This window comes from Hyaena hyaena, unplaced genomic scaffold, assembly GCF_003009895.1.
Source record: "Hyaena hyaena isolate Hyena2069 unplaced genomic scaffold, ASM300989v1 scaffold_614, whole genome shotgun sequence".
NCBI lineage: Eukaryota > Metazoa > Chordata > Mammalia > Carnivora > Hyaenidae > Hyaena > Hyaena hyaena.
Window position 1 is genome coordinate 1,071,743 of NW_024081244.1, and position 8,979 is coordinate 1,080,721.

The 8,979-nt window shown below is 50.9% G+C and overlaps 2 non-coding genes across 2 annotated transcripts; one reads left to right on the forward strand and one right to left on the reverse strand.

The window, feature by feature from the left end:
- The first annotated feature begins 2,933 nt into the window (after positions 1-2,933).
- TRNAL-CAG lies at positions 2,934-3,016 on the forward strand. The gene has a single exon. It is a non-coding gene; the product is annotated as a tRNA-Leu (tRNA).
- Positions 3,017-7,224: 4,208 nt separating this feature from the next.
- Positions 7,225-7,298, reverse strand: TRNAT-AGU. Its single transcript has one exon. It is a non-coding gene; the product is annotated as a tRNA-Thr (tRNA).
- Between the last annotated feature and the right edge of the window lie 1,681 nt (positions 7,299-8,979).

An 8,979-nucleotide genomic window follows, 5' to 3' on the forward strand; every position in this document is an offset into this window, starting at 1 on the left:
TAAATAAATAAACATTTAAAAAATTAAAAAAATCATTCTGCATAAAGGCTTGTAAATCAGGAGCCCACACAGGTGTTATTTGCGAAAGGGATCAAGAAGAAAATGTAATGGATGAGAAGTGACTGTCAACATTTACTCCCTCTGTCTCTTTTCAGAGATGAGAATGTGAAGCCAAGAGACATAAAGTGATTTGATTAAAGCATATAGTCTGTGCTAAGCCAGGACCTGATGGGGGTGTCCTTGCCATCTGTCCAGGACACCTTCCACTGAACTGAGTGGGAGGGCTAGAGGCTTCGAGAAATTATCAAGGTGGGGCCCGTTGGCTCAGGACACTCTTAGGCATGAAGAGGGTTGGAGAAGACAAAAGTAAGCGTGCCACATTATACCTGGACCGAGGGCCGGCACCTGGACCACCAGACAGAAAGGGCCCCTTCCTCCATCATCAAATCCCCATCCCCGGAGAACCAGTTCCGCCTTCCCACGACCCTTCCTCAAACACCTCTCACCCCACACTGTCCCCCCAGGCCAGCCACCCCACACTATACCCGGGAAGAAAAACATCATATATCACTACTTAAGCGTCAGTTTTTGTTCAAATTAGATTTTCAGAACGTCAAAGAAAAAGTCCAAAGTTCTTTAAAACTTTTGGGAACCTCAGGCAGTTGCTTTGCTGGTTTAATGTATAATGTGTATCTTGAAATGTATCCAGAACAGATGGGGCTGCGCCAAGAACCCTTCTCTGAGACTAGAAGGAAAGACAGCCGTAGATTTTAATCAGCTCTCTGACTCCCCTCCCCTTCCTCCATGACTCTTGACCTCGCCACGATCCGTGACTTCCTTGACCACTTGAGGAAAAGGGGTCACGAGCCACGGTACAAACCTGACAGTATATTCTTAGGAAACATCTGTGTCCTTCCCCCCCACCCCCGCTTTGCATGAGGCACCCTTGAGGAAGAACTTCTCTGATGAGCCTGAGGCTCTTTTTCCACTTGGCACCAGCTAGCCGGGCCTGGAGGAAATGATCAGTCCGGCTTTATTTCTGAATCTCCTACAAGAGAGGACACTGGGTGTTGTGGACTCTGGAACCCGGAAACTTTATCTTCTTCCTGGAGAGATCTGTTTGTCTTCCCAAAATGCTCACGCGCAACCTCCTCCCATACGACCACTGGATTTGAATGCGCTCTATGGATTGTTTCCACCTCATCTCCTGGAAAGGCTGGACATTTCGGGTGCGGGGGGTGGGGTGGAACCCACCTTTGCTTGTAATCATCTCAGGCCACCTCCAGTGATTCCCGGGCAGGCATCCCACACAGGTGGAGCCACATATGAGCCTATGAGCAGCCACCGAAACGTGTGCCTTGGACCACTGCTCTCCATGTTTCACAACTATTTGGGGCCAGAGCCCTGTACCACAGAGGCCGGAACACGTTTTCTGAACGTGGCCCCTCCACCGCACCCGGAAGAGATCCAGCCTTTCTCTAAAGCGAAATCCTAAAGTAATGACCTCAAACTTGGGTGCACACTAGAATCACCCGGGTGGGAGGGGAAACCCTAACGAACACAGTCCCCAGGTGCGAGTCTCAGGTACTCTAATTCAGTGAGACTGAGGGGGGGACAGTGCTGGCAGTACCTGCTCCCCCCTGTCACCTGCTAATGCCGGACCAGTTTCTCTGTTAGGAATTACAGGGCTATTGAGCTTCCGGCCGATGACTCCCAAACCTGGGCGCCCCTCAGGCTCCGTGGAGCGCTTGTTAGATGTGGATTCCTGGACTCTGTCCCCCCAGATGTCTGACTCGGTAGGTCCGGGGGAGACTGAGAATTTGAGTCTAACTGGTTCTCCGGGGATGGGGATTTGATGCTTCATTTAAGAATTCAAGCTCTGGGGGCGCCTGGGTGGCTTAGTCGGTTAAGCGTCCGACTTTCGCTCAGGTCATGATCTCACGGTTCGTGGGTTCGAGCCCCGCGTCGGGCTCTGTGCTGACTGCCAGCTCAGAGCCTGGAGCTGTTTCAGTCTGTGACTCCCTCTCTCTCTGACCCTCCCCTGTTCACGCTGTCTCTCTCTCTCTCTCCTCGAAATAAATAAAACATTAAAAAAAAAAAAAAAGAATTCAAGCTCTGTAGGCCCGGGTTCATTCTTCCAATGCACTTAGAGGAAACTGTAAAGCATCTAGGAAAGCAGTTCCTCGGGCCAACACAGGCGACCTGACTCGTGCGCACGCTTCCAGGCAGGTCCCCGACTAGCTCCAGCTTCGTTTGAAGCTCACGGTCGGGTTCCCTGACTCCCAGTCGGTGATGTCCCGACCACAGCATCCTGACGCTAACGCTGGGCACGAAACCACGAGGTAGGTCACATCCGACGGGAGGTGTGTTTGGAAAAGTTGCGGCAGTAGAGGCCTGGCTTCAAGGCCACGCCAGGCTTACTAGGTCCAGAGACGACTGTTCACTGCAGTAGAACATCCGCACCGGAAAGCCGGCCAGTCCTCCGAACGCGGACGGAGAGCCCCGCCCGCCGGCTCCTCGCACCGCGTCCCGCGGCCCGACCCGCTGGGAGGAGGGAGAGGGCTCGCGAGCACCTGCGGGCGCGCTGCCGCCCTGCGCGCTCCCGCGACAGCCCGAGCCCCCGGCACAAAGCGCGCGTTCCCGCCACGCGGTGCCGCCAGGGAAGTAGGGCTCTGCCCCCGTGGAGGGAGGGCGCCCTTCTCCCCGCGCACCCCCGCCCCGCCCCTCCCGGGGGCCTGGCAGCCGCGGTCGCACGGCAGGGGCCACTCGGCCGCGCCCGGAGCCCGGAGCTGGTGCGCGCGGCCGCCGGAGTCGCTGGGCCGCGGCCCCGGGGGCGCGGTGTCCCTCCTGCTCCCGAGGCGTCCTGAGCCGGGAACGGCTTGGCGTCTCGGGTAACCCAGAAATACACTCGCGGCAAGAGCGGTGCTCGCCGAGTCAGGATGGCCGAGCGGTCTAAGGCGCTGCGTTCAGGTCGCAGTCTCCCCTGGAGGCGTGGGTTCGAATCCCACTCCTGACAGAGCGGTGTTTTTCAGATCCTTGACTACGGAAGGTACCCCGTTACTTTTACCCAGATTCCAACAGTGAAATGATCAACTTAAAAAAATTATTATCCACGCTCTAAAATGTAAGCGCTCTGTACGTAGAAGGCGGTGTAAGGTCTGGTCATTTTAATCTTTCTGTGTCTGTGATTGTCCCTTCTTTCACATTCAAGGAATTCAGTGGATGTTACTCCTAAATCACAAACACTGATGTGGGCAGGGCCCGCTTTTCTTTTGTTTGCTTATAGATTTCCTTATAATAATACACTTTTCTCAAGCTCATGTCCCTTCCTCCACCCCCATAGGAAATTTCTAAGAAAGGTCATCTCTTTCCTTCTAAACGTGTTTGTGGCATATATTTTTGGTGCAAGCGCTTGCGGTTTTAATTTACATAAATGACGCTGTTTCATATATACCATTCTATTTAACTTTATCCCTGTCCTACCGTGGTTTTGAGGTGTACCTCTGTTGCCGTAGGCACATCTAGACCAATTGCTTTTAATTGCTGCACAGAGATCTGAAGGCGTGGGTTTGCCTGCAGGGATGACTCCCAGACCGGGTCCAACGCCCCGCCACCACAAAAAAGGGTGCCATTAATGAACATCTTCCTACGTTTTCTGTTATGAAGCTGTGTATTCCATTATGAAGCTCTCTTTGACAAACAGCAAGAGCAAATGACCGGTCATGCGGGTCTAACAGTTAAAAGTTTACACTTCAGAACAGGATCCAGGCCCCAGGGAATGTGATTTAGACACACAGAAATTCATGTTTAGCGACATCTTCAGAAATATCCCTCAAATTCAAGTCTCCTGATGTCCAACCTGCTTATCTTAAGCGGCAATAGTTAGAGTTAAAAATATTAAGTTTCTATTTTGTTTTTTTTTTTTTAATATTTTATTTATTTCTGAGAGAGAGAGACAGCGTGAGCAGGGGAGGGTCAGAGAGAGAGGGAGTTACAGACTCTGAAACAGGCTCCAGGCTCTGAGCTGACAGTCAGCACAGAGCCCGACGCGGGGCTCAAACCCACGAACCGTGAGATCATGACCTAAGCGAAAGTCGGACGCTTAACCGACTAAGCCACCCAGGCGCCCCTTAAGTTTCTATTTTGAACTCAAAACTTAGATCGTGAATATCATTCTTCCATAATTTATTGCAAAAGCCCTAAATAATCAAAAAGCACAGGTGACTGGAATTTTCTCCTCACCATTCCTTTTTAAAAAAGAAATCCAATCTAATCTCAGGTTACAAGGACAGAAAGCAGAGTGAATCTGTTTTATGATCACTGATGCTCAGAATCATTCTGCCGTCTCCCAAATTCCTCACAATTCACAGAAACATTCACACACACCCTGAAAGAAAAGTGAGTTGCTATTGTTTAGAAAGACTGTCCTCAGTGAGGGTAGAAAAGAACAAACAAGGTTTCTCCTTATTGCCCAGGCGGCCACATATTCAGTCCACCTCTGCCCATTTAGAGCCCTCCCTTGGGCCCTGGCAACACATGAGAAAAGAGGAAATGGCAAACAGGGACAAAGAGGAGAAGCATTTGGAGACACTCGGAGCACGAACAGGTGCAGTGGTCTTCAGGCTGCGTGAGCCCCTGACTCCGCCACTGGTGAGCTCTATGCCCTTCCAGGCAAGTGACTTTGTACGCCTGTGCCCTGGCACCCTCCTCTCTAAAGGCAGGGAGATAACCGAAAATTATTGCACACGTATGCTCTGAGGACTGCATGACTTGGTAGATGGAAAGTGCTTGGCAAAGGACAAATGCCTGGAAAATAAGAAACACCGGATCAATTTTTTTTGTTACGCTGGAGCACCTGCTCCTTGCTGGGGCCTGTGCTGGCCTCTGGAGATCCGGAGATTGGAGGCCAGAGCTCGCCCTCGCCCTGAGAAGGAGACAGGAGGGCGACAAAGTCAGACGAAAAGCCGGTGGATGAGTGTTTGTCTCTGGGATGAAGAGAGAAACGCAGTCCCTTCTGGCCCCACCTGCTCCCGGGGCGACCTCGGCATCCAGCTAGAGCCTCTGCCCTTCACCCAAAGTGAGTTCAAATGCCACCCAGGTCTCTTGTTGTTGTTGTCGTTGTTAACTTATTTATTTTGAGAGAGAGAGACAGAGAGACAGAGAGAGTGCTTGAGCAGTGGACAGACGGAGAGACAGGGAGAGAGAATCCCAAGCAGGCTCCGCTCTGTCAGCACAGAGCCTGACAAGGGCCTGAACCCATGACCGTGAGATCGTGACCTGAGCAGAAACCAAGAGTCAGAGTCTTAACTGACTGAGCCACATGGTCTTTAAAAAGAAAACAAAGCATGAAGCAAACAGACAAACAAACATCTCCCATGAAGCACTTGATAACTTACTGTCAGGTCAAGTCCATCCGTGGTCTTCAGGAGGCCACAGATGGTGAGGATGCCCAAGGGGCCGTGGTCATCTCCAGACCTAGACGAGTTTCGTGATCTGCACACACAGCGCCCCCCCCCCGCCCCGCCCCATCGCTCCCGCAGGTCTTCCCTGAGGGCTCTCTTTCTAGCCTGTAGCCACACAGTCCCCTTTGCCTGGAGCACCTCCTCCACTCGGCTCCAGCCCTCTCTCTCCGTCTCCTCCATGCTCAGTATGGGTGTCACTTCTTCATGAAGGCTTCCCCCACCTCTTTCCTCCAGCCGTCTGGGCTAAATAGTGAACGGCGGCCCCCAGGACCCCCGCCCCCCATGTTATTACGGCCCCGTACTCTGCAACTGCCATTGAACTGTTCGCCACCCCCTCCCCCCAGGCTTATGACCCACGTGCAACTGGCATCGTGCTTGTCATAGAACCGGCTCTGCTCAAACAGGCCCTGGGAGGTGAAACAAGCACTGGATTGCACATCACTTCCACTTGTACATATAAACCACTTTCATGGTCCATATATGGAGAGTCAGAAACGCTTTCGAGCTTTTGGGAGAGACGGTTAGATTCCTCACCTGGAATATTCTATAATTTCAGGAGCCAGTATCATTACCTCGGTGGTACAGATCACGCAATCCACAGAGGGCCTCTGGGCTGGAAGCAGAATGAGGTAGTGGCCAAGTGTGGACGTCTGCACCGTGTCCTCAGCATTTGGTAGAAGTCTGGACTCGAGGCCTGGAAAACACACTTTCATGACAGAAGGTGGGAGGAGGTTGTGAACAAGAGGGTCTGTCTCTCCATTGCTATCTGATGCCTCTGAAGAAAAGCGGGGAATTAAGCTGCAGAGCTGAGAAGCCTCGGAGTGCGGGGACATTTTGTTTCCATAGATAGGACAGGAGATCACGTTTGAACCCTTGAGCATCTACATAAAATGGTGCGCCCCGAAGAAGGTAAAAGCAGGCCAGGGGAACTTTCTGTGCCAGGCGGTGGGGAGCTCGCTGGTGGGAGATGGTAACAACTAGAGGAAACTTCCATTTTGCCAGTGTCTGCAGGGGCCTGACTGCGAGTGAGACTCCAGACTTCTTTCCCACTTCTCATTTTTTCCTTCCCTCTTGGAGAGCTTGGGAGTCGGCGCCCCAGCTCTCCCGGGACGTCTTCCAGTCAGCCTGGGGCTGCCATTCGCAAGGCGGCCCGTCCTAGTGGGCCGAGCACTCTGTGATGTACAGACAGACGCTTCTCCCTGCCACCGTCTTTCTGAAATCACTGGTGACGACTATTTGAGTTTGAGTCTCCTTTCCAAAAAACTCTGAGCACAACACCACCTTTTAAATTAGTTGTTTGCGGCCTGAGTGACGTGGTTGGCTTTTAGTGGCTGCTGTGAATTGAGATGCTGCACGTCAATCAATCATTCCAGAGGCTGATCTTTCTGCAGATATTACCTGCCGCTCCTAAGAGTGCATTGGCTTGGAATTCCCATGAAAGAGCATGGAATGGCCAGGGATTATGATGTTGCTTGTAGTTTAAACTTACTGATTTTGCCTTCTGCTTTCCTTGGTTTCCTCTAGTATTGGCTGGAAAAAAATATATTACATGTGAAACAAAACTGCTAACAGTTACGAAAGCTAGAAACTCATCTTTTTCCCTTTTCTTTGTACACAGAGTGGTCACCCTCAGACCCACATAAAACACTTTGGTTAAGTTCCGCAGGAGAATTTACCCCCAATATTACACCTTGAAGCTAACTAAATTTACCCCTAATATTACACTTCGATGTTCATTCCTTGGGAGCGGGAAAACCACAAAAGGCCCCGCTGGGATTCGAACCCAGGATCTCCTGTTTACTAGACAGGCGCTTTAACCAGCTAAGCCACGGAGCCAGCACGCCTGCCCGCTTCCGCATCCACAGAGAAAAGGAATGATGTTTGCTTTTGTAGTGTGCGCGTCTCTATTTTCTCACCGTTGAGGCTCAGGAGCAGCGCAGATGCTTCTTCACAACCAGAGGAACCAAGCCCCCGCTTCGCCGCCAGAAGGCCCAAGAAACCGCGGCTGCAGGAAACCTGAGTCCCCTTCCCGCGGGCGCCGGGTCGCCTTGTCCCAGAAACTGCGGGGAGGGCAGTTCTCGCGCCTCCGCAGGGGGGGTGTGACCTGAGGCCCCGGGGGTGGGGGGAGGGGCGCCCGCCTTTGACACCACACCCCTTGCAGCACCGAGAACGGTTCCCGCGGGAGCGAGCTCTGTGTTCTGTATTTCACGGTCTTAATTAAATTAAAACTCCAGTCATTCTTCACCCCGTTTCTTCCAGTAAAATTGGGTTCCACCTGCCTGCTTCTGCTTATCATGTTAACTAATGGAATTCCACAGTCACACCCTAAAAATACAAGACTTCATAATTAAAACCTAGTTTTAGAAAGACAGAGAGAAGCAGCTACAGAGGGAGAGAAGCTTTCTTGTCCTAAATCTTGTCCAAAGGTTTTGTTTTGATTAAGATGTCAAATTGAGGCCATTCACAAGGATTTCTATGTTGTCATGGGGACTTGTGTGTTTGTAACGATTCCCAACTTATTCTATTCTCTGTAAAATAAATCTGTCCTTGGGAATAGAATGTGAACCAAGGCCGTTAGTCAAACTCCCAAGAGTTTACAAATTACTGTCATAACCAAGAACGTAACTTTCTAGACGAAAACTGTAATTATGATTGGCTGTGTGGCTTGAAATCTGTTTCCCTGGTGATAATGCTGAAATCGGCCTTTCAGTTTTTCTAAAGTGTATCCATATTTGAAGGATTTTGCTGTCACACTCTACAAGGCAGCCCTTGGCACTTACCTCCACCTTACGTGCGTGACGGGGAGCTGGGGGCTGGGGTGTACAATCCCATGACTCTGCTAGATTTCTCATTGCACTAAAAACCTTGAAAGTCCGTGAAACATGACATCAGTTTGAGACTCCATGAAACAAGCACCTATTTCCTTAATATTATAAGATTAGCCATTATGTTTTTAGTGTGCTTGGAGCCCACACAATCATAAGGAGCACAGTCACACCCACTACGGCTTACAGCAAACCATGGCAGACCACCAGAAAGGCAGCAGCGCGGTGAGTATTTGATTTGGGTTTTTTCCATTGGTCGGTCACCAGCTGTCAAAATTTGTAGCGGAATGCTGGTAAGTCAAAGCGGCTCTTTAATAAGCTGGAGACAAATCTTGGGGGAAACTGAGACTTAGAACAATCATTTCCAGAAATCTGGGTATGACTTCTATCCTCTGGTCAATTGCCAGTGTGACCAGCAGAGCCCATGGAAAGGCCCACATTGGCTCCGTTCGACGCATCTGAATTTGGAGAAGGTGCAGATCTCTGTGTCACAGACTGCTGACAATAAAGTGAGGAAACATGGGCGAGGCAGAGTGTGCCGTTTTCCACATGCTTGAGAGAGAAACTAGAACAGAGCCCTGGGACGGTTGGCCTGATGTGCTAACTTGGCGAGGCTGTACAGTATCCAGTTATTCAGCTGAACGCTAATCTAGATATTGACGTGAAGATACTTTGTAAATATCCTTATGGGG